This window comes from Carlito syrichta, unplaced genomic scaffold (assembly GCF_000164805.1).
Source record: "Carlito syrichta isolate Samal-C Ts95f unplaced genomic scaffold, Tarsius_syrichta-2.0.1 Scaffold303960, whole genome shotgun sequence".
NCBI classification, from domain to species: domain Eukaryota; kingdom Metazoa; phylum Chordata; class Mammalia; order Primates; family Tarsiidae; genus Carlito; species Carlito syrichta.
Genome location: NW_007248056.1, coordinates 470,100 through 475,837, shown reverse-complemented (window position 1 = coordinate 475,837; position 5,738 = coordinate 470,100).

The following is a 5,738-nucleotide window of genomic DNA, read 5'->3' as shown; positions in this document are numbered from 1 at the left end:
CGTAATCCCGCGCCTTTGGGAGGCTGAGGTGAGTGGATTGCCTGAACCCGCGGGTTCGAGACCTACCTGGGCAGCAAGACCTCATCTCTACAATAAATCAAAAAATCAGCCAGGTGTGGAAGCGCACACCTGTAGTTCCGTCTTCTTGGAAGGCTGAGGTGGAAGGATCGCCAGAACCCAGCAGGTCGAGGCTGCGGTGGCCGGGAGCGGCCACTGCACTCCAGTCTGGGCGACAGAGTGAGACTCCAACTCAAAAAAAAAAAGAAAAAAGAAAAAAAGGAGCACAATTGTTTTCATACATATTCCATAACTGGTTGCAAAAATATTGGGTACACTCTGTTGGTGTCAGAATTAACCTGAAAAAGATTGCATCTGTAAAGCCAATGAGACTTGCTCCTACCAAGTTGTATAAATTGTATAGACTTAAAAAACCTCAGTGCCTTGTTCAATTATTTGTTTGTTTTTTAAAGGTATAATTTCACCTACCTGATTCTCAAAAGTAAATGGGAAAACCAACATGAAATTGCCTAATCTAGCATATATTAAACATAATAGGTGCTTATCATCAACAACTATCATTGATTAGTTTTGTTGTTATTGCTTGTTAATTAGGATACTCTTTAAAATGCAGATGTGGCATATGAATCCTTCAATCAAAAAGCCAACTCTAACAAAATTAAGAACTTTCTAGTTCCTGGGCCTCCTTTTTCTATACTTTGCCAACCCATCAAACGAAGTACCAAGTCAATTAATACCTTTTTTATTGACAATTTTGTACTTATCTTTTTCATCAAAATTAAATTTTAAGGTCAGGAGCAGTGACTCACGTTGGTAATCCCAGCACTTTGGGAGCCTGAAGGAGAGGATTATTTGAGGCCAGGCGTTTGAGGCCAAACAAAGCAATATAGTGAGACCTCATCTCTACAAAAATAAAACTTAGCTGGGTGTGGTGGTGCATGCCTGTGGTCCCAGCAACTCAGGAGGCTGAGGCGGAAGGATCGCCTGAGCCCAGAAGGTCGAGGCTGTGGTGAGCCGTGATTGAGCAATTGCACTTCAACCTGGGCAACAGAGTGACACCCTGAATCAAAAAAACAAAAACAAATAGAAAATTAGATTTTATACATTATCATTAACTTAAACAAAAAGATGTCAATACTTTTTATACCCCATGTAGTCTACAAAACAAACCTGTAAATTTTATTCTATTGTACTTATTTTACAATCCAAAAACAAAGGATTTGGCTATGAACATTTGTGTCCTAGGTCACAGAGCAAGTGAAGTGTAGATTTTGAGAATTTACCCAAAGGTCTGCCCACTCCCTTGGCCCACACACTTGGTAATACTCCACACTACACTGGGATGCTTCTTCCCTTGCTTAGAGGAAATACAAATACCACCAAGCAAATAAGTTTTGGAGAAGACACACCCCAATCCACATCAGCAGTCAGCAGATCCACCCAAAAAAGCAATCCATAATCTAATTCCACTCACTCTCATCTTCTGGGCTTCTCCAATCTACTCAGGCTTCTAACCTCCATCTTTTCACTGCCCCTGGAAACACATTATCAACTTACTTGGACAGAGCCCATCCTGAGTTCCTAAGGCTTTGAATTCCCTATTTGTTTGGGGTGTTCAGAGTGAAATTCTGACGTGGAACTTCCTGACATTGATTTTTTTTTCAGTTGTCGTAGTATCGTTTATCATCATCATCGTCATCATCGTCATCATCATCATCATTGTATCAAGTGTTTCCTCCCTAAACATTTCTTCCCAATTCCTGACACTAACACTAGAGATCATGCATGTCCCAGACTGTCCTGGTGGTGGCACTGTTGATATTTAAGTCCCAAAACAGACTTCAGAAGGCAGCTTCTACTCCTTCCAGCTTTGGGGCACATGATATTTTTGTATTAAATGTGAAGATTTGACTGCAGAGGTCCCAGAAGTCAAATCCCAGCTGCACTCACCCGAATGCCATCATGGACAAAGGATCATATTTTATCCCATTCATCGGACTCTCAAGGAGCCTGTAGTCAGCAAAATAAAGCAAAGCTGGCTGCTTCCAAATCAATGACCCGGAATCCCAGCGCTTTCTCCCCCGCCCCCCTGGGCACTGTTGGGAGCTTCGGAATAAAAACCCACGTCACTCTCCTCCCCTCTGCTGCTGCCTAGTTCTTGTGTAATGGTTTGCAGTTTCCTGCACCTGAGATGGATTTGGTGTCCTAGTTAATGTATGGATTTTGGGATGGGCACATATAGACCACATGCCCAGGAGTACACATAGCATAGAAGGGCCCAGTTCTGAGAAGACTGGTCTGCAGAGCCCAGAGGCCTAGCTAGTCCCTTCTGCACCTGCTATTAAGCACTTTCAGGGTTGTCTGCAGAGTTGAGTGGAGAACTGGTGGCCTCTCTGAGAACCCTAATTCTGGAGAGCGCGTCCTGTTCTGACCCCCGCGGTAGCTCTGTAGCTGGGGAGAAGGCAATGGAGTTCTTCCCCAGACTTTCTCCGCCTTGCTATTTGAATTCAGTATCAGATGCCTTTGCTATTTTCCCCTGGTGTTTGTTTTGTTTTGTTGTTTTCACATTCTCTTTTAGTACGTTTAAAGGATTTGTCAGAATAAATACAGTGTCAATTTATTTCCAATGAGAAAGTAAAAATATTTGGGACTGATTTAATCTCCTGACACCATTTTATTTTATTTCATTAACATGATACCAGTAACCTGGCATTTGACAGCCTCCTTTCGAATGAATAATCTAAACACTTGTCAAACATTGACCTGAAGTTGTCCAAACATTTGCCTAAAACCTGCCAAATATTAGATTACGTGACTGGGGTCTCTGTTTTCCTTCCGAATTTGCCGTTGTGCCATTAAACTGTCCTTTGGACTGGAAAGTTCCAATTGAATTTAGCAAAAAAGTATGTTTGTTGACTACTTCAAGTTTAGCAACATAGAATTAATTTGTTGATATTTCTTGGAGAAAGATGCTGCATAATTGTATTGACCTTGTATTCCACCCCACCCCATCCCTAATTTTTTTGAGTCAGAGCAGCACTCTGTCACCTAGGGTGAAGAGCAGTGGCAAGTTCACGGCTCACCGGAGCCTTGACCTTTTGGGCTCAGGTGTGATTCTTTTGCCTTGGTTTCCTGAGTGACTGGGACTACAAGCACATGACACCCCGCCTGGCTAATTTTTTTATTTTTTTGTAGAGACGAGTTCTAGCTATGTTGCCCAGGCTGGTCTTGAACTTCTCCTGGACTCTAGCAATCTTCCCATTTTGGCCTCCCAAAGTGCTGGGAGTACAGACATGAGTGACAGGACCCGGCCAGCCCTGTATTTCGAACATGAGATTACACCAAGTCTGAGATGCAAAGAACATGCTCTATAAATAAGTTCTTTCCTGATTTTGCCCGTGAATAAATTATTGGCATGGTATATCCAGTGGGTTTGAATACATACAGTCCAGCTAGGAGGAAATGTCCTGTTGTATGCATCTTTGCCAAAAGTTCTCACCATGACACAAACTTTGTGCAGTCTGCCTCATTCTCATAAATCCTGGAGATTCCTTTTCATTTTGATTCACTCATTCTCTCACTTCCCTTCACCCTCAGAGGACAAAAAAATGGAGAAAACATAGCCTTAGAATTTGGAAACAAGCACAGGCCACTATTTAATGTGGAACCATTTTTTTAAAAAGAAACTTTCATAATTTTTTTCAAATTAAAAAAAATCAGCATAGCGAGATGGGGTCTCACTATGTTGGCCAGGCTGGTCTCTAATTCCCAGGCTCAAGTGATCCTCCTGCCTTGGCCTACCAAGGGATTACAGGCCAGGAATTATTTTGAAAATTCTAAAAAATAGGCCCAAATAGACAGAAGAGGATAACAAACTTCCAGGCAACCTTTGCCCAGTTTACTCAGATCAGTATTTTTCAACTGTCTCACCAATCCAATTTTACCTTAGTGCAACATTTTAAAGTAAATCTCAGACATCAAGTAATACACTTGGTTTTATCACTGAAACTTCCACATCTCAGGAATCCCTTGGTCCCAGGATAATGGTCACCCTCTCAATCAGACACCATCATTCACCTCTAATTTCTTCATTGTCTAACTATAGTTATCTAATAGCTGTTTTTAGAAAAATCATTAATCACATTACCAATATCACATCAAGTAAAATTAACAATTATTCCTTTTTTTTTTTGAGTTGGAGTCTCACTCTGTCGCCCAGACTGGAGTGCAGTGGCCGCTCCCGGTCACCGCAGCCTTGACCTGCTGGGCTCCGGTGATCCTTCTGCCTCAGCCTTCCAAGTAGCTGGAAGTACAGGTGCGTGCTACCATGCCCAGCTAATTTTTTATTTATTGTAGAGATGAGGTCTCGCCAAGTTGCCCAGGCAGGTCTCGAACCCGTGGGCTCAGGCAATTCACTCATCTCAGCCTCCCAAAGCGCAGGATTACAGGCTGAGCCACCGAACCCGACTAACAATTATTTCTTAATATCATCTAATATCAATCATGTTCATGTTTTTTCTTGACTTTCAGAAAAAAAACGTTTTTGCAGTTAATTTGTTTGAATCAGAATTCATATGATGAAAATGTCACCTAAATTTATTTTTATCTAGAACAGTTACCTCTGCCTTGTTTTGTGTGTGTCATTTATTTCTGTAAGAATCTGAGTCATTTTTCCTATAAAAATGTCCCACACTCTAGATTTTGCAGATTGTATTCTTGTGGCGATGTTCCACATACTCCTTTATCAAATATATTTTTATATAAAGTGCTGATTAGCCTTGGACACTTGACTCAACTCCAGGATAGTTTTTTGACACTCATGCTCATTGGTCGTGCTAAGTATGAGTAGGTGGCACGTTTAATAATGATCAGGACAACCTGTGGTTTTGCAGGGGTCACTTGGATGTAACAATTTTTTTTTTTTTGAGTTGGAGTCTCACTCTGCCACCCAGACTAGAGTGCAGTGGCTGCTCCCGGCCACCGCAGCCTCGACCTGCTGGGCTCCGGCGATCCTTCCATTTCAGCCTTCCGAGTAGCCGGAATTACAGGCGCGCACTACCACGCCCGGCTAATTTTTTGATTTATTGTAGAGATGAGGTCTCACCAAGTTGCTCAGGCGGGTCTCGAACCCGCAGGCTCGGGCAATCCACTCACCTCAGCCTCCCAAGGCGCAGGATTACAGGCTGAGCCACCAAGCCCAGCTTGGATGGAAAAATTTTAAAGTCCTACATCAACCTTTCACCAAAGATTTTAGCAGCCTCCGATGATCATTGCCTTGTTCTAAGATATCATCGGGGTCCCCAAGCACAATTTTCTCATTCTAATATTCCTTCTTCATTTATTAGTGTGATTCTTCTACAACTAATACATTTTTACCATTCACTATCTGCTTATCTTGAATTAAAATCCAAACAGAAAAGGCAGGATAAATGAGTCAATTTATTTATTTGTTTTGCAATGTTTCAATAAAACTTTACTTATGGAAAGTGAAATTTGAATTTCACATAATGTTCATGTGTTCGTGTGCCCTGACATATTACTTTTGTTTTTAAAAACCATGAAAAACAGCCGGGCTTGGTGGCTCAGCCTGTAATCCCACGCCTTTGGTAGGCTGAGGTGAGTGGATTGCCTGAGCCCGCGGGTTCGAGACCCACCTGGGCAGGCGAGACCTCATCTCTACAATAAATCAAAAAATCAGCCGGGCGTGGTAGCGCATGCCT